The 18745-nt window shown below is 47.2% G+C and overlaps 1 protein-coding gene across 11 annotated transcripts in view; it reads left to right on the top strand.

Moving 5' to 3' along the window:
- LRFN5 (leucine rich repeat and fibronectin type III domain containing 5) overlaps window positions 1–18745 on the top strand; it is a 170240-nt gene that overhangs the window by 883 nt on the left and 150612 nt on the right. For 2 of the 11 annotated variants that reach the window (XM_050954675.1, XM_050954674.1), the window contains exon 1: window positions 1678–1869. The exons of 3 other annotated variants lie outside the window; for them this stretch is intronic. The gene's annotated coding sequence lies outside the window, so the exon portion shown is untranslated. Of the gene's footprint in view, window positions 1–1676; window positions 1870–18745 lie in introns of those variants that run through there. 6 more of the 11 variants (XM_050954667.1, XM_050954664.1, XM_050954671.1 and 3 more) reach the window with 4 other exon arrangements.

Here is an 18745-nt window from a genome sequence, read left to right as displayed (position 1 = left end):
CAGGGGCGCGCACCCCGCGGTGCCAGGGCGGAAGGAGTCCCGGGTAGCGGAGCAGACGCGCCCCGCCGCTGTCCTGGATCCAGACTGTGTTGTTCGCTTGGCACGGCGGGGCCCCAGGGCAGGGACGGGACCCGCGGGCTGGGACTGGGCTGGGGGCTGGCGCGGGGCGGCTCCCCGGGCTCGGACAGCGCCCTGGCCCGCTGAGCCCATCCATGGTTCATGCCGTAGTGTAGCCGCGCTTAATTCAACTGGGCGCTGCGCCTGCGGCTCCCTCTTCCCGCCGGGTGTGAGGGGAGAGGCCAGCTGCTGCCCGGCCCCAGCCCCAGCCCGCCAGGTCCCCGGCTGCACCAGGGGCTTTCCCCTCGCCCTGGCAGCTGCGCTTCTGCCGCTCTCCAGGCGATGGCAGGTGCAGTCCGCGCTCTGACGCTCGCAGCCCGGGGTGCCTGGAGCCGCTGAGCACCGCTCCCGGGGCGCAGGGAAGGGACCGGACCGGGCGGGAGGTGCCCGTGCGCCCCGCGCCTGCCCCGGGCTGTGGCCATGTTATCCCGGCTGTGAACCCTGCGGCACAAGGGGACGTTGGGGACTGCGCGTGGCCGGGGCTCTGGGTCGCCGAGCCCGGCGCCTCCTGCCTGCGGCTCCCCTCGGGGCCCGTGGCTGGGGCTTGGCAGAGACGCCGCTGGTGTGAACCCCGCGGTGCGAGCCGTCCCGAGCCCGCAGCGGCCGGGGCTCGGCTCGCCTTGGCTCGAGCTGTCGGGTCCCCTGCGATGGCCCTGCTGGAGGGCGGGGACCCGCGGGGGGGTGCCCGGGCGCTAATCCGCCCCTTGCCAGCTCTCCAGGGGCCGCGGCGAGGCGCCCCGGCCGGGCTGGCTCCGGTTTTGTAGCTGCGCGGCGTTTTCCCGTGCGCCAGGCTGGCGATGGAGGCGGGGGAGGCTCTGGCCGCCGCTGGCCCGGGCGGGGAAGGGGCCGGGCTGCAGGGAGGGGCAGCTCCCGGGGCCGGGCTGGGGTGTGACCGGGCTGCGCCCCGGACCGAGTCCGAGCAAAGTTTAGCCGCGTCTGTTCCAGAGCGGGGTTCGTGGCGGGGCAGCGAGCCGGGGAGCCGGGCTGCAGGCGGGTGGCTTGGGAGGCGCTGCCGGCTGGCCTGGAGCTCGCCCCAGGGAAGGGCTTGGCTCGGGCGGCTGCAGTGGGTCCGTGCGGAAGGCTGGGTGGGACTGGGAGGTGCAGATCCCAGCCGGGGGAGCTGAGGTTACACGAGCAAAGCCCACCGCATTCATGCAACCCTGGGCGGTATTTGCCACCTGCCTCCCGGCTGGGGGCGGTTAAAATGAACTAGCTGGAGCCCCTGCAGAGATCAGACTGCGGGGTGGGGAACGGTCCTCTCCCGCCTGTCTCTTGCCTTGGGTCTCTGCTGTCCCCCCAGCAGCCCCTTCCCTCTTTGCAACCTCTCCCTGAGCCGCTCTCCTGCAGAGAAAGGAGGAGCCATTTTGCCTTTTGTTTAAAAAGAAAGAAGCCACCCCCCTCCAGCTTGGAAGGGTTGGCCGGTGAGTTTTCCCTGGGTGGTGTCCCCCAGGCAGGCCTCTTGCTTTTCCTGTGCATTTCTATGGAAAACAGGCTCAGGAGAAAGTGAGGCCTTGGTAAGAAGGGCATCGCAGCTGGGGAATAAGGACTGGGAAAGTTGCAGCCAGGTTGACTTGAGCACAGAACACCCCAGTGTTCCTCAGAGTAAGAGGGAGAAGATCCCATGAGTTCCCTTGGGAGGAGATGTGAGCTGAGGATGGCCAGCTGCATGGTGAGGAGCTCCTGTCAAAGGCCCAGTTCTGCAACAGTTCACTGAGTAGCACTTACTCCATTGACTTCATTGGAATTATTCTTGTGAGTAACTGTTCTTCGCCATGAGTAAGGACTCAGACTTAGGGTCTGATCCCCATGGGAGGAGCAATGGTTGTCTGGAATTTGTGTGTGGACACTTCTTTGGTTGTTTGACAATGCTCAGATACTACCTGGGTAGGGCCATAGAAGGGCATAGATAAGTCATATTAAAATCATTAATCACTTTGGGTGGGATTCTGATATCCTTATGTGCTCATGGTGGTGGCACCTTACTGCACAAGGCCTATCGTTGCCTTCAGGGAACGATCTGTGGAGTCAGGTTCTATTCACCAAGAGTAAAGGTGTTGGAGGCTGACCCTTGTATTAGTTATAATGCTGGAATCAAATTCACACATTTTAAAATGTTGCACTCAGCAATAACATATTTGTTTTAAATGCCAACTCAATAACTGTAGCAACAGTCTGTGGTGTAAGATCTACATTCCCTTATTTAGAGAGAAGCCTCACTTTAGCCATAATCCTTTTGTTCATATGTCAGTAATAGCTGTCAATTATTTTATGGCAACAAATACAATGTTAAATAGATCTTGGATCATTCATGTACTAAGTACACTATTTCCAAGTTGGAATAACTGTGTTTTGTTAGAACATTCCATGTGTTGCAGTTTCCTGAAAAAGTCAGCTGTTACTGGAGTGGATTCAAAATTACTGCTACTTAGTTCAGTCATAATCAAATCAGACAGAGCTCAAAGGCTTATGAGTGGCGAGGTAGCAAGAGAGTTACCTGATGTTCCATTTGTGATGAAGCAATGGACTGGACTCTTGGGTACCAGCTGAACTGGAGTATTTGTCTTATTATAGATTTGCAGAGGCTCATTTTCAAATGAAAAACATTTTTCCCAGGGCTGTTAATTTCTGTGGTGGACTTAATGAATGTCGGTACAATTCTCAGTACGTGCACCGTCACTGACGAGCCGAGGTCATTAGGCCTTTGGAGAGAAGAGAAGATTCTGGGCATCCCATGAAGTGTAGACTAAGAACTTTGGCTAAACATGGTTCCCAGAGAGTATCTGAAAGAACAGCAAATGGCAAATGAGAGAGTGTGTGTGTGTGGGGGATTCCTCAAAGCAGCTTTCCTGGGGTCTAGAGCCACTGTAGGTGAGCAAGCAGGGGAATGAGGTCAGAGTGAGAACTTTTAACCCCTGAGGTCAAAGGAAACTGCGTGGGTTCTCTGCTGGCACGGAGTTAGCGGGCAGGCTGGTGAAGATGTTCCCAAGCTAGCAGAGTTTAACCTACACCCACATCCAAGTGGGGTTTAGAAAGGGCTGCAGAACAGTGAAGACCTCATGGCCCTCCATAGTTGATCAATACGTTCTGTGCTTTGAGGCTTGACAACAGGTTCAGTTTTATAGAACAACCTTTTGACTACTCTCTGAACAAACATCCAGACCAGAAAATCATTATAAGAGCTTTGCCATTAACAGGCCAGGCAGAATCTGAGCCAATTAGGAAAGATTTGTGTAAATGCTACTGTAGCATTTTATGGAAACCGTTTTCCATGCATTAGATAAAATTGGTATTACTTTGAGCAGACATCACTGAATCTATTCTATGTTTACGTGTCTAAATATATTCCACATGGTCTTCAGAGACTTGTTACTAGCTGGGGTTAAAATTACTGTTAAGCGCTGTCCCATTAACATGTAAAATGCACAGTGCATCACCATTTGATGATTTTTTGGACAAAAGGATATGAGTGTGGCTTTACATCAAATTCATCTTAATTTAATTCTCCAAAATGCTTCAAAAATGAATACGTTTTCACTATGTTCATCCAAATCTATCGCAGAGGAGAAAATTAGTTGATCAGAAACAAAACTGGAGATGAGTCCAAGCCTAAAAATCCAGATTGGAACATTTGGACTTCTCCATTGGATCTAAGGATTTTGTTCCTTACTATATGTGTAATAATAATAATAATAATAAAATACAAAAAAATCTAAAGAAACAAACCCAACAACAAAATTTGTGCTTCTCGTTCATTTGCTATCTTGTCTCTAATGTCCTTACATTTTAAAGGCCTATTTGCAAACAAAATGGCAAATCTTGAGCTAACCACTCATCTACCCTGCATTTATGCAGTTGCAGTGGAACCCATCCTTTACCTTTAACTAACGTAGAGTCTGTGGGTTCCTGCTGGTGCTCACCTGAAAGTCCTGTGAAAGCTGATGCCATCAGAGCACTGAAATAAAAATAGACCGTCTCTGTGTCTAGGAATATACACTAAAAGAAACCAGGATTTTTTTCCTGGATGAATAAACTGGAAGTTAGTGGCACTTCTGCTTCTTAGCTAGAAAATGACGGGTTAAACGCCCATCTTAGTGCTCAGGCTCCAGTCTATTGCCTGTATTGCCCTATAGTCCTTTGTGAATGCTGCATGGGATTGTTAAAGTAACTGCTACAGTGAATTACTCCTGAAGAATGTGATTTTGAGAAGCAATCTGATCACTTATCAAGAGAAAAGTAACAATGATTACTTTCAGGTATTTTTCTTGGAAAGCTGGCCTTTCCTGTCCCAGGTGTGAAAGATAGGGTCATGATACCGAAGCAGTCACAGTCTCAGTACATCTATTCTGCAAAAGGAGTCAGTAATTGTTACATCTGTGGGAAGGTACATTTGTCTAGTACCAGATATAGATCCCATGGGACTTTTCAAACCAGCAGAGGGGCCCTGGTATGTTCACCAATCCCAAAACAGGCAGCTGTGGTACACGTATAATATCAACATCTGTCTCATTGGCCTACAGTCCATAACAGAATAAAACTGATGATAATTTTCACTTCTGCTCTGGCCTCTTTTACTGGAGTATCTTGGGGCACTAAAGAAGCCTCACAGCACTATGGGAGATATGTCAGGATGAATATTCACAGACAAAGGAGATAGAATATGGAGAGGTTATGGCCGTCATTTTCAGAAGTGGCCAGTGATCTGAGATCACCCAGTTTTGCTGTATCTGAATTGAGTTATTTGGGGCTGGTGTTCTGAGTGCTCACAACTGTTGTTGAAGTCAATGGGACTGCAGGGTGCTCAGCATCTCTGATCATTAGGCCCAATTCGGGCCTCCACGAATCAGTTGGCCCAGTGATCTCCCAAGGTTGCACAGTCAGCTGGTAGATGATCTGGGAGTCCGGCTCCCGGTTCTGTGCTCTACCAACCCATGCTGAATAATAATAATACTAATTAATAAAAAGAGTAATTTATTTGCCAACTATTCCTGTTCTATGTTTAATAGCAGATGACACTAAACTGGGAAGAGTGGTAAATACACTGGAGGGTAGGAATAGGGTACAGAGGGACCTAGACAAATTAGAGGGTTGGACCAAAAGAAACCTGATGAGGTTCAACAAGGACAAGTGCAAAGTCCTGCACTTAGGATGGAAGAATCCCATGCACCACTACAGGATAGGGACTGACTGGCTAAGCAGTAGTTTTGCAGAGAAGGACCTGGGGATTACAGTGGATGAGAAGCTGGATATGAATCAGCAGTGTGCCCTTGGTACCAAGGAAGCCAAGGGCATTTTGGGTTGTATAAGTAGGGGCATTGCCAGCAGATCAAGGGACTTGATTTTGCCCCTCTATTTGGCATTGATGAGGCCTCATCTGGAGTAGTGTGTCCAGTTTTGGACCCTACACTACAAGAAGGATGTGGAAACACTGGAAAGAGTCCAGTGGAGGGCAACAAAAATGATTAGGGGGCTGGAGCACATGACTCATGGGGAGAGGCTGAGGGAACTGGGATTGTTTAGTCTGTGGAAGAGAAGAGTGAGGGATTGATAGCAGCCTTCAACTATCTGAAAGGGGGTTCCAAAGAGGATGGAGCTCGGCTGTTCTCAGTGGTAGCAGATGACAGAACAAGGAGTAATGGTCTCAAATTGCAGTGGGGGTGGTCTAGGTTGGATATTAGGAAACACTATTTCACTAGGAGGGTGGTGAAGCACTGGAATCGATTACCTAAGGAGGTGGTGGAATCTCTATCCTTAGAGGTTTTTAAGGCCTGACTTGACAAAGCCCTGGCTGGGATGATTTAGTTGGTGTTGGTCCTGCTTTGAGCAGGAGATTGGACTAGATGGCCTCCTGAGGTCTCTTCCAACCCTGATAATTTATGATTCTAAAGCAGTATTTGACCAGTTAAACAATAGGCTGAATAATGCAAAATATGATTTGCTAGATAACTTATTCATCAAATAATGGCAACATTGAGTGAATATATTATGTTAGTCTGTGACCAACTGTAACCCCAAGCCTTAGAAATCAGTGCCAGCCACTAGGAAATCAATATCCAATTCCTTGTTTTGTAAAGCTCTTTGGTGAGTTACAACGTTACTCAGATGGCAACTACTGTACTTCTCAGCAAATCATTTTCTTATAAGTAGATAATTTGCTAACTTTAAACTTGTGTGTTTTTGTTTTTGAAAGATCTGTTCAATCTTCCCTGTGAAAATGATGGATGATTTTGGACTAGTGACAGATAAAACTCTCTTCATTTTTCCTTTGCCTCAACTGGGTTTTCTGGCCACTTTTCTGATGACGTTTGGATATTTCTTTCTACTTTCAGGCCAGGTGACCTTAGACAGGAACCTCCATGCAGTTAAACTGCTCATTTTGGTCGTAATGTAAATGCCGAGATAATTTGGCAGATAGAAGCCGTCAGATGGAAACGGTCACAGTGACATACTGGAATGCAGTCCGATGTCTGCACACCTGGCTTAGCAGGAGAATCAGTATGATACCGTAACTGCAAACCAATCAAGGCAATAAGTAATACAGGGTGAAATGTCCTTTGGTAGATTAGCCAAACATGCTTTGTAATGGCAGCTGTATTGTAGGCTCAGGCAAAATTCCCAGTGGAGATGGAAGCAGGCATAAGCCCTGTATATGAAATACTGTTTATTACGAAGTAAGTGGGGTATTTTCCAAGGCAGCCATGGAGATGGCTGCTCTGCTCCCACTGGCTTTTAGTTACACTTGGGTGCTAATTTGTCAGTTGAGCCAATTCAGCTATTTCCTGGGGGTGGGGGAATTCTGATCCCTCCCCACAACCCCTGAGGGGATCCTGTTCTCATCCCTTAGCCCTGCACAGGGACCCCAGGTCTCCCTTGGCTAGGGAATGTCCCCATGTCTCTGAGCCACACAGCGCATGAGTCAGTGTCATGAGGAGGCAGATTCTTGGCAGGTCTCCTCCCCCCATGCCCATGGTTTTGTGCCAAACAGGAAGAGACTCCCCGTGCGCCTGGTCACAGCACCTTTGGCTGGCTGCCCCCCATGTGGATGTCGGTGGCCCTGGGTCACATTTCAGTGGTGTTGGGACCATGCAGCCAGGGCGATGCTCCAGACTGCCCTGGCAGCAACGGCACAGATTTAGTACAGGACCACAGCTTAAAAGTGTGGGCCAAGCCCCTCCCACGCCGCAGCCTATGGATCTTTCAGCAAGTGCAGAAACCTTGGGGAAAACCCCCTAGCTGGTCCCAGTTGTCACCAATGCAGGCTGCCCTATGAAACCTCCCACTCGGTCAATGTGTATATTACACACACCAAGAACTGTTACAGAATGTCATTAAGGTGGCAACGGGAAGCCCTCCAAAGGTAGGAAAGGCCAGAATTAAGGTTGTCTGTACAATCACAGTTCAGCCTCCTTGTAGGGATGCCTTATGCTGCAGTCTTTAATTACTTGATCACATGTGATCTTCCCCCCCACAAGACCTTGCCTCATTTGTTGCACTGGATGAGCAGAACTCATTTAATGAGCAGCTCTTCAATATTTTGTTTTCTGCTCATAGTTCGTATGTGGCCCCACTCTGCGTTGAAGGAGCACTATTCAAACCCTTTGCTGAGGACACAATTCTTAATTTCCTCTTGGGCTTTTCTGCAGCACTCATCATTTAGTCTCCAAGTGCTTCACAAACATGAATGAATTGATCTTCACTATGCCTGTGGGAGAAGGGGGTGGCATTATCTCCGTTTTACAGATAGGGACCAGAGGAACAGCAGGAGGAAAGTCAGAAGTGTCTGCTCATTTTGGGGTGCCCAGTTTGAGATGGTGAGGAGCTGCCTTTTCATAGTCCTTTGCATTGTATAACACTCTCTGTGTTCAACAAGCAGCTCACGTTGGCTTCAGTTGCAGCTGTGAGCACTCAGCACTTCTGCCAATTAGACTCCAGGCACTGAGGAAGCTAGAAAAGTGCAATTCGTGAAAGACTTAAATGTAAGTGACTTGCCCAGCATCACATAGGAAGTCTTAGACTGTCCTTTCTCTTCCTCAGTCCTTGCACCAGTGGGGGTCCTACAGACGATGGGCTCCTTCACTACACAACCCAACATGACAGTCTGTCCTGGGCACTGAATGAGGCAGATTCCCTGTGGAAAAATAATTGTGATCATATAGTTAAAGATTGTATCGTAATGCACATAGGGGGCAAATTATGGTTGCATAGGCAACCTGGAGTCAAGCACGGCTCGTGGGCTGTTCAGGGGGATGGAGAGCCGATCTCAGGAGAGGAGACGCAAGGAACTTGGTTTGTGTAGTCTTGCCCAGGGCAGACTGAGAGGGGAGCTCTGGCTGTTATGAATACATGGGGCGGTGTGGGAGTAAACACCAGGGAGGGAGACGAGCTGGTGAAGATAAATGATGGTGTTGGCACGAGAGCACATGGGGATAAACTGACCAGGAATCAGTGTTGACTGGAAATTAGACAGTTTCTATCCCTCAGAGCGATGCGGTTCTAGAACCTTGGGGTCAGACGATTAACTAGTCTGAAAACAGAGTATGAAAAGTCTGTGAAGGGGATAGTCTGACAGTGCTGTCTGCGGTAACAGGGAAGGGACTTGAGGACCCAGGAGGGCCCTTCTGCTCCTATTTTCTGTACTCCTAACTTAACTCTGGGGTTCCCTAGCTTGTGAATGTTTGTGTTTGCTGCTGGGGTAATGTGAACACACATATAGCATCTGTGCAAGTTTGGAGGTGTTTAAAAACGCAAAGTTCAAAGACAGCAATTCCGTCACGTGGGACCATGCTGACACCCACATGATTCATCAGCCAGTTGGAACCTTTAGATCCAGGGCACAGATGTCAGCCACTTGAGCTCCTGGTGTAACTGACAGCAGTAGTAGGTAGTCATCCTCTGTTTGGACCAGCACTAGAGGGGGATGGGACACACTTTGCCAGTGGATCTCACTGATCTTTGCTAGCAGCAGAGGAATGGTGAGACTCAGGAATCCTGGTTCCGCTCCATATTGTAAAGGGAGCATGTTTTAGTGGGCACAGACCCTTCTGTCTCTGTTGTGCACCAGTGTGACTCTTCTGCCCCAACCCCCAGTCTTGTCTCTTCCCCTCCTGGCTCTTCATCCCAGTCCTGCCCCTCTCTAGTCCTCCTCAGGCTTCTCATTCCATCTCCTTGCACAGCCCGTCCCTCTCTCACCCTCTGAGTTCTCCGTCCAAGTCCCAGCTGTGTCCCACACCAGCTGCTGGTCCCTGCCCTCAGGCACAGTCTCCTCTACCCTGACCAAGTCCTAATGTCTTAACAGCCACTCTCAATTTGCCTGCCCCGGCTCGCTTCTCATCCAGTATGTCTGCCCCCCACACATAGCCCAATCCCAACCTCCCGCCCCCTACACGTTCTTTGTCCTAATCCTCTCCCTCCCCCCGTCCTTTCACCCTATGCCCCAGATCTGGCTCTTGTCCTCTCTGCATTCCAGTCAGACATCTTCCTCCTCCTCCTCCTCCTTGCTGCCTGCACCCAGCAGAGGGAGCTTTAAGAGTCCAGGTGAGACAGTTCTGGGGCATGGCACCACAATAGCCCTGGGTGGCTCCGAGCTGCCATCCTGCCTAGCTCCAGGCCGGAGCATGCTCAGTCACTCTGTGGGGATGTGGCATGTTTGGTACCGTCAGCGGGGAAGGGCTGGAACATGCTCAGTGCAGGGGGAACCTTTCGAGAATTTCGTTGCCAAACTCTAACAAGTGTCTGCTGAGCGTGTGCGAACTGAGATTTTTCAGAGGTTCTTTACTTGGCCAATTTTGGGTGAATTTTCCCAGGGATGCAAGCGGCGCATTCTGCCCGTGGTCAGTTTTGGCAAGGTGAGGTCTGCAGGATTTGGCTGGCAAGTCTCAGAAGCTAGTCCCCAACTGAAGTGATTGAGGGCCGTGTCTTCAGACATTGCCAGCGTCACACAGAGCGGCAGAAAGACTCACATTGTGCATTTGGTGCCTGGGTTACAGAAGTGCCTGTTAAACTTCAATACAGTGTTTTAATTTCATCTTCCCGTCTGCCGAGCGCAGGGCCCCTCGAGTAGCTCATGTCAATGGTACCAGTGTGTATCTGAGGGTTTGCGCTATGGACTCTGGTCCACTGGGCTGTGGCTTTGCGGGTGATTTTCGTACTCTCCAAGCAGCAGACCAGTGCTGCTCTGGCTACTTTCCGAAACAGCTCTGCTGATTTGCAGCCACAGGGAAGGCAAGGGGTGTTTTGAAGGTCAGAGATGCTGGCTGAACTCTGAACGCCCTGACCCAAAGGAGCACTCCAAAGCCAGCCAACCCAAAGCAGGAGTTTCATGCTGCAGATCAGGAGAGCAGCATCTGAAAACATGGATCCTGATCTGGGTCCCAGGCCCGCCTTCCTGCCTTAGGACCTGAGCAGGATCTGAGCACCCCTCACCCACCTACACCCTCACACGTGGGCGTCCATGCATGAGGAATCCCTCGCCGGGGGTCTGGGTTTGATTACAAAAAAGCCATAGAACGAATCCAGTGGCATGTGCACTGAGAATGGCCAATGAATATTGTTCGTATTTGGAACAGGAGAAGGATATTTACCTTTGTTTTTAGGTACGGAAACTAGTTAGTAGTAGCCAACAGTTGTGATATTTCCCCTTTCTTCAGTGAACAGCAGCACTGGAGGTATTAGCTGCAGTTAGAGCCAGATGTATCTGTGATTGTTTTCTTGATTTAAAACTTAAGGGCAAGTGTATGCAGAATACAAAGGCAGTTCTTTTTTTAGCTATATCTTTTTATCTCCCTGGGAGAGCTTAGCACCTTTGGTTGTTTTTTCAACTCCCGCTGTGTAAATCTGCAGTAATTCCACTGGAGCTATTTCAAAATTACATTTATGTAAGTGGGAGCCGAATACGGCCCTTTGTCTCATTGCATTCTGGGACTGAATCCTCATTGAATTCCTGGCTTTGCTGATGGGTTAGGCCCTGATCCAGCAAAGCACTTAAGCACGTACTTAACATTAAACACATCAATAAACCCGTTGCAGTCCGTAGGACTATGCAAAATCTGAAAAGTATCACATGCTTAAGCCTTGTTTGGCTCAAAGCCCTATTGTGTCTGCATCCTTAGGCCTTGTTCCTGCAAACATATATGCGCATGTCTAGCTTTACCTGTGTGAAGCCGTAGGCTTCAATGCAATAGGTGTTCGTAAGAGTTTACAGAGCCAAGGCTTGGGTGAACACAACAGATCAGTGTGAATGCAGGGTATCGGAGCACTGGTGTGTGCTGAAAGGGTTGACCTAAAGAGGAACTGAGACATGAAATCTTATTTTCCAAAGCAGTGCTATTGAGAATCTTTTAAAAATAACAAGTAAGACATCCCACAAAGTGTTGGCTTTCAAGGGTTTAGTGACAGGCAATACAAAATCACAATGGCTAGAAATGTGGTATATAGGGATTTTGAATTACAAAACAGTTTTGCTGAAGCAGCTTCATAATACAAGCGCTATCCATTTATGTATTTTTCTTTAAATGAATTTCCTGCTCAGAAAGGGCTGCTAATTAATAGTCCTGGCTGCTATTTTTTTTAGCTGTATCTTCTGTTAAAATATTCTGTTTCCAGGCTGAAGTTCAGGTCACTCTTAAAAATGACAGATATTTTGTAAATATCCATATAATGTTAACCATTTCCAAGAAAATTCATTAAACAAATATTTTGAAATAGCTTTTCTATGAAAATAGTACTGGGCACTGACCAAAAACAGACAGCTGAAGTGAACGACACATTACTGTTTGTTTATAGAGCTGTCAGTCAGGCTGCATTTTCAGCATTAGCTCTCTTCGTTTGTGTCACAACCTTCACATTATCTAATATACTACTTTGTATATTTTACTATCAGCTAAGTTCTTGTTGATGGATACAAAAGCTGGACTTTGTAAACAGAACTCCTTGTAGGTAGCAATGAAAACCCCCATGTACATACAGTTCTACTGTATTTGAAATGAATCTAGTCCGTTAAGATAATCAGCAGAAAAAATTCAGAAGTGAAATCCTGGCCAGTTAAATGCTGTCAAGACTCCCAACATGCTATGCAAAAACTCGACTCATTGCCAAGCTGTGTATACATGAAATCAGATATTCAAATGGTTCCCTGATATTCAGTAATGGTTCCTTGATTTATGTCGAAAATGTTCGGACAGGTGAAGGTTGAAGGATGGGAGTGAAGGGCCAAAGCATGAGAGTTATCACATAAGTCATACCTTGGAAGCGCAGTGTATTTCTCCTGTGTTGCTGGACATCAGTGACTCTAAACAAAAACAGCTCGGTAGAGGAACCCGTGTGTCATCCAGTGAGCAGATTACATCCATGTGCTGTCCCACAAGAACAGCAAATGTTGTGGACTGAAAGATGAATGAACTTGTGCTGTAGCACATGGATTTCCCTACTGTCACACGCTGTGCTCTTGATTTTACCTGGAGCGCAAAGACTAGAGGTTACATTTGAATACCCAGGTGCAGAAGCATATTTAGTATCAATGGCTTGATTGTGATCTCAAAGCCATACATTCAGAGCATCAAAAAGTGGAGTAACCTACGTGTCTCTGCTATCTGCAGCCTCTGTCCAAATCTATTTAAACACTTTTGTCCTTCATAAAATGTGTTACTCTTAAGTCAGTTACTCAGCTGTAACATGCCTGTGCTAGAAGATTCCTCCAAATAGAAGATTTGACCACAAACGGCATTTCTTTTTTTAATGCCTTGGCACCAGTTATTTGCATTCTCCAGTCTGAGGCTAGCTTATCACTGGCGTATCTCACACCACAAACACATTCCATTGTGTTTGATGAGATAATTAGTGCATGAGTCTGCCCAGATGCATAATCAATGTGGCATTTACTATTTTCATGTGACTTTTCTCCTCTTTCCAGCTCACAAATCCAGTGCTCAGGACACTCGTTGGAGGACTTTGTGCTGCTAAACCCACTAATGGATTTCACCAATAGAGCATGGAGAGTATTCTCTGCTCATTAAGTAATCCCGCTATAATTCAATTAGCGACAGGCTGACATGACCTGGTGCTGTCAGGATGCAGAACCCAGCCAGATCAGAGTCCTGAGCTCTGCTTTCGACCCAACCCCAGCCAGGTGCACAGATCTAGATTTGCTGGCATCTGAAGCAAAATGGTGGAAATCTCAAGAGAACAGCTCATCCTGGGAGAGGACCATAATTCTGGCTTCCCTTTCTGCCCTCCAGCACCCCAGCTCAGGGGCTGCTCTCTTCTGTAAGGAGGGACCACAGGCCTCCAAGCTCCTGCGGGGTTCTTTAGGAGGTGACAGATGACTGTTCTCCCACTGGCTTTGTTTAGCAGGTTGTAGTAACAAGATCTTTCTACTACCACCTCTAACCGCCCCCCCCCCCCAGGTTACTCCAGAGTGGTAGCTGGTTGAGTGCTCACTCACCCATCACACACATGGAATCATAGAGTCATAGGGTTGGGAGGGACCTCGAGAGGTCATCTACTCCAGCCCCCTGCACTCACGGCAGGACTAAGTATTATCTAGATCATCCCCGACAGGTGTTCGTCTAACCTGCTCTTAAAAATCCCTAATGATGGAGATTCCACAATCTCCCTAGGCAATTTATTCCAGTGTTTAACCACCCTGACAGTTAGGAACTTTTTCCTAATGTCCAACCTAAACCTCCCTTGCTGCAATTTAAGCCCATTGCTTCTTGTCCTATCCTCAGAGGTGAAGGAGAACAATTTTTTCTCCTCCTCCTTGTAACAGACTTTTATGTACTTGAAAACTGTTATGTCCCCACTCAGTCTTCTCTTCTTCAGACTAAATAAACCCAAGATTTTCAATCTTCCCTCACAGGTCATGTTTTCTAGACCTTTAATCATTTTTGTTGCTCTTCTCTGGACTTTTTCCAATTTGTCCACATCTTTCCTGAAATGTGGCACCCAGAACTGGACACAATTCTCAAGTTGAGGCCTAATCAGAGCAGAGTAGAGCAGAAGAATTACTAATTGTGTCTTGCTTACAACACTCCTGCTAATAAATCTGTGACGATGCGGTTCTGGTGGGACCCAACTGAGAGTGCCAATTCAGGACCAATTGCTCAAACAGGGCAGTCACAGCCCAAGGCTGGGGTTTTTCCACCTCTAAGGCAAACCAAACCAGCCAGACAAAAATGACGTCGGTTTGACCCCACTGGCTAACCACAAGTCACACAAGCAATTTCCTTAGACACTCCAGTCTCCCACCAGTGCCACCCGTCCTGGGGATGAATGGTTATGAAAAGCAACACCCCAGTAAAAGAAAAAGGTTCCCTCGATCCCAAAGGACCAAGCCCCAGACCCAGGTCAATATACACATCAGATCTTACCCACAAATCACGCTGTTTGCCAATCCTTTAGAATCTAAAATCTAAAGGTTTATTTATAAAGGGAAAAAATAGAGATAAGAGCTAGAATTGGTTAAATGGAATCAATTACATCCAGTAATGGCAAAGTTCTTAGTTCAGGCTTGTAGCAGTGATGGAGTAAACTGCAGGTTCAAATCAAGTCTCTGGAGAACATTCCCCGCTGGGATGGGTCATCAGTCCCTTGTGTAGAGCTTCAGTTTGTAGCAAAGTCCCTCCAGAGGTAGGAAGCAGGATTGAAGACAAAATAGAGATGAGGCATCTGCCTGATATAGGCACTTCCAGGTGTAAGAACACTTCTTTGTTCTTACTGTGGAAAATTACAGCAAAATGGAGTTTGGAGTCACATGGGCAAGTCCCTGCACACCCTGCTGAGTCACAAGGCGTATCTGCCTCCTCTCAGTGGGTCGTTTCTGTAGCTGATGGTCCTTAATGGGCCATCAAGCAGGCTAAGCAGAGCTAACACCAACTTGTCTGGGGTGTTTCCCAGAACTGCAGCACCAATTTGAAATACAGACAGTATACAGCCAGTACTTATAACTTCAACTACAAAATGATACAGACATACAGACAACATAATCATAACCAGTAATTCATAACTTGGTCTTAGACACCTTATATGACCCGCTTTACATAAGGTCTGGTGCCACTACAGGACCTTGGTTGCAACCCATGTTCTATATGGTCCCAGTTTATATCAATAACATCACAACATCCCAGAAGAATGTTCGTGTTTTTCTGCAACAATGTCAAACACTGTTGACTCATCTGCTCCCTGCTGCTAGAGACCCTTACTGGAGCAACACACCCCAGACAAGAAGGCCAATTCCATATCACAGGGAAAGGGTGCAGTGCAGAGAAAGGAAATTTGTCTTTTCCAGGGTTTGGCTGTGTCTTAGTCCCATTCCTGGGGGATAGATCAGGATCTGCCTTCCGATGGTACAACACCCCTGAAGTCCTGCTCTGAAATATCTGTTCCCACACCCCAATATTGACTAGAAGTTACTAGTCTAGGTTAAAAGATTGAGGAGTACTTGTGGTACCTTAAAGACTAACAAATTTACTTAGGCATAAGCTTTCATGGGTTAAAACCCACTTCATCGGATGCATGCAGTGGAAAATATAGTTGGAAGATATATATATATATACAGAGAACATGAAAAAAATGGGTGTTGCCATACCAACTCTGATGAGACCAATCAATTAAGGTGGACTATTATCAGCAAGAGAAAAAAACTGTTGTAGTGATAATCAGGGTGGCCCATTTCCAACAGTTGACAAGAAGGTGTGAGTAACAGTAGGGTAACGTGTTATTCCTTTTATTAAATGGATTCAGAACACTGTATGAGGGAACACCACAGAATGGAATCCACTGGCACAGAATGGGGGAGGATTGCAGTATTTCACAGCATGCACTGTGGTTAACTGAGGCATACTACAGAGTGGGGGCATCTCAGAGCTAAAATGCCAACATGGGGTAAATGTCCCCCATGCTTAGATCCCAAATGTTAGGACTGTGGTATCACAAGAAGTCTTCAAATTCTAAGTCACATGGTCAGCCCAGGTTTTCAATACAGACTGGAGCTTACCGGAAAACAAGATTTCTGTTTTGCAAAGATTGTCAGGGTTTCGGAATTAGTTTCTGTTCCAGTGTGGAATGAAACCAGGACCTTTTGGAATTTTTCACAAAAAAGGGAACGTCCACCCATCCCATAATAGTCATGTGGTCAGGGCATTTACCTGCGATGTGGGAGACCCAACTTCACCAGCCACTTGAATTTAGGGCTCCCACCTCCCAGGTGACTCGCCTGATGATCAGAGCAGTCTCTGGGGTCTGTCTCTGATTTTCACCAAAAATTCCGTTCGTCTTTTTGATGAATTGGTGTTTTCTGATTCAAACCATTCTGTCAGGGAGTTCCCATTCTAATACAAACTGCATGTGCCTCTATTGACGTTTGCCTGGAGATACTGGAACAAATTCTGGTCAAGTGACACAAGGAGCCTAGGTGTTACAGAGATGGGCGTGTTAGAAACACATATACCAGCACAGAGATTTGGATGGATAGGTACAGATGTGCAAACTCATTCAAATCAATGTGTGTATCTGAGAGCATGAAGGATTTGGAGATTAAATTAAAGTGATCTTGAATCTATGAGATAGCTGAATTGCTCCAAGATTTCATTTTCAAGCCAAGGTGCTTGCCATGAAATGCTGCCAACCTAATTTCAACACCTGGTAATATGTATTGGCCAGGTACCACCAAAGTATAGTGTTGGATTATATATAATTTGTGATTGCAAATGTAAAGGGAGATATATAAATCTCATACATCTGAGCATACTAACCTGCAACAAATCACTTTATTTCTACAACAATCTGAGGCATTCAGATACAGCTGTAATGTGGCCATATAATCACCAAGACAGAACAAGGGAATAAACTCCCAGAACCAAGGAATAATTTGTTATCCATGGAATAAATTACATTTATTTTGCACCATTTACTTCCTTACCTGCATTCTGCCCACTAACTTCTGTCAAGATTAACAATTCAGACCTGCCAATAGGTCTGCTGCTGCTGCTGTTTTTTATTTAAGAAAAGGAACTGAAGAAAAAAGCAGTTCCTACCCCCACCAGACGCCGTGTGGGCAGCAGGTGAAAGGAGAGATGGTAAAGCACACTGAATAATAGATCCCAAGGCCAGAAGGGACCACTGTGATCATCAAATCTGACCTCCTGTTTAACAGAGGCCAGAGAACGGCCCCAAAATAATCCCTAGATCAGATCTTCAAGAAAGAAAATCCAATCTTGATTTACAAATTGTCAGTGACAGAGAATCCACCATGACCCTTGGTAAATTGTTCCCATATTTAATTACCCTCACTGTCCAAAATTTACACCTGATTTCCCATCTGAATTTGTCTAGCTTCAACGTCTCGCCGTTGACTTGTGCTACACCTTTCTCTGCTAGACTGAGATTCCATTAGTAAATATTTCCCCCCATGTAGATACCTATAGACTGTAATCAAGTCACCCCTTAACCATCTCTTTGTTAAAGTAAATAGAGTGAGTTCCTGAGTCTATCACTATTAGCGATATTTTCCAATCCTTCGATCATTCTCATGGCTCTTCTCTGAACCTTCTCTAATGTATCAACATCCTTGTACATTGGAGCGCCAGAACTGCACACGGGATTCCAGCAGTGTTCACAAGGGTGCCAAATACAGAGATACAAAAACCCCTCGGCTCCTACTCCAGATTCCCTCGTTTATACATCCCAGAATCCCATTAGCTCTTTTGGCCACAGCGTTGCACTGGGATCTCATAATCAGCTGATTATCCACCATGACCCCAAATCTTTTTCAGCGTCGCTGTTTCCCAGGGTCGAGCCCCCAGTTCCTACAGGCCTGGCCTGTGTTCTTTGTTCCTAGATGTACGTGTTTACATGCAGCCATATCACAAGGCATCTTGCTGGCTGTCCCAGGCAAGCCTTGCTGCATCCATTCCTGACCCAGTGTCAGGTTACAAGCTGCCATAGCTGGAAGTGAAAGCTGCCTCCTGCCTGAGAACTGGGATTCCAGTTAATGGTGGAAACCATTTCCTTTGTGCCCCAGCAGGTGGTGAGATGCTGAATCTAAAAGTCAGCAGGCTGGTTTCCAGAAATGCCTCCGACAGAAAATGTTTAAATTTTTTGAAAATGTATTAGCTGTTATATTTCAGTTACTCTGCAGCCTTTCTGTTGTAACTAAGGCAACCAGGTGTGAAAGGCAAAGTGTTACAAAACATAGTGTCAGGAACATTCTTTCAGAGTCTAAAAGTTTCTAAAATTGCTTTTTCTTCTGACATCTGAGGCATGAGCAAAACGTGACAGGTGCATTAGGAGGCTTTTAGTAGCACCAATCTGGACAGCCAGGTGTGCTTCCCTCCTGAGGAGTCTCACCAGTGCAAGCTCCTGCCAGCACAGCCTGGCATCAGCAGGTTGTATGGCAGAGCTGCCCTGAGGCAGGTGGCAAAGTCACCTGATCACAAAATGCAGGGGATGATTTTCAGCTGCATTCAGTGAAAACAGGTGTATGTTTTGGTGCAGCCAGATGCTGCCGTGCACCAAGAGCTCCCTGTCTCTCTCTGCATAGACCCCTCCCTGGGGGAAGTGGGACACTGCAGTGGGCAGCTGGGGGAATCTTGCAGAGAAGGCGCTCAGGGATGCTTGTAGAAAACAGACTTGCTCA

This window comes from Gopherus flavomarginatus, chromosome 5, assembly GCF_025201925.1.
Source record: "Gopherus flavomarginatus isolate rGopFla2 chromosome 5, rGopFla2.mat.asm, whole genome shotgun sequence".
Lineage (NCBI taxonomy): Eukaryota > Metazoa > Chordata > Testudines > Testudinidae > Gopherus > Gopherus flavomarginatus.
This window is presented reverse-complemented; position numbering and strand designations above follow the sequence as displayed.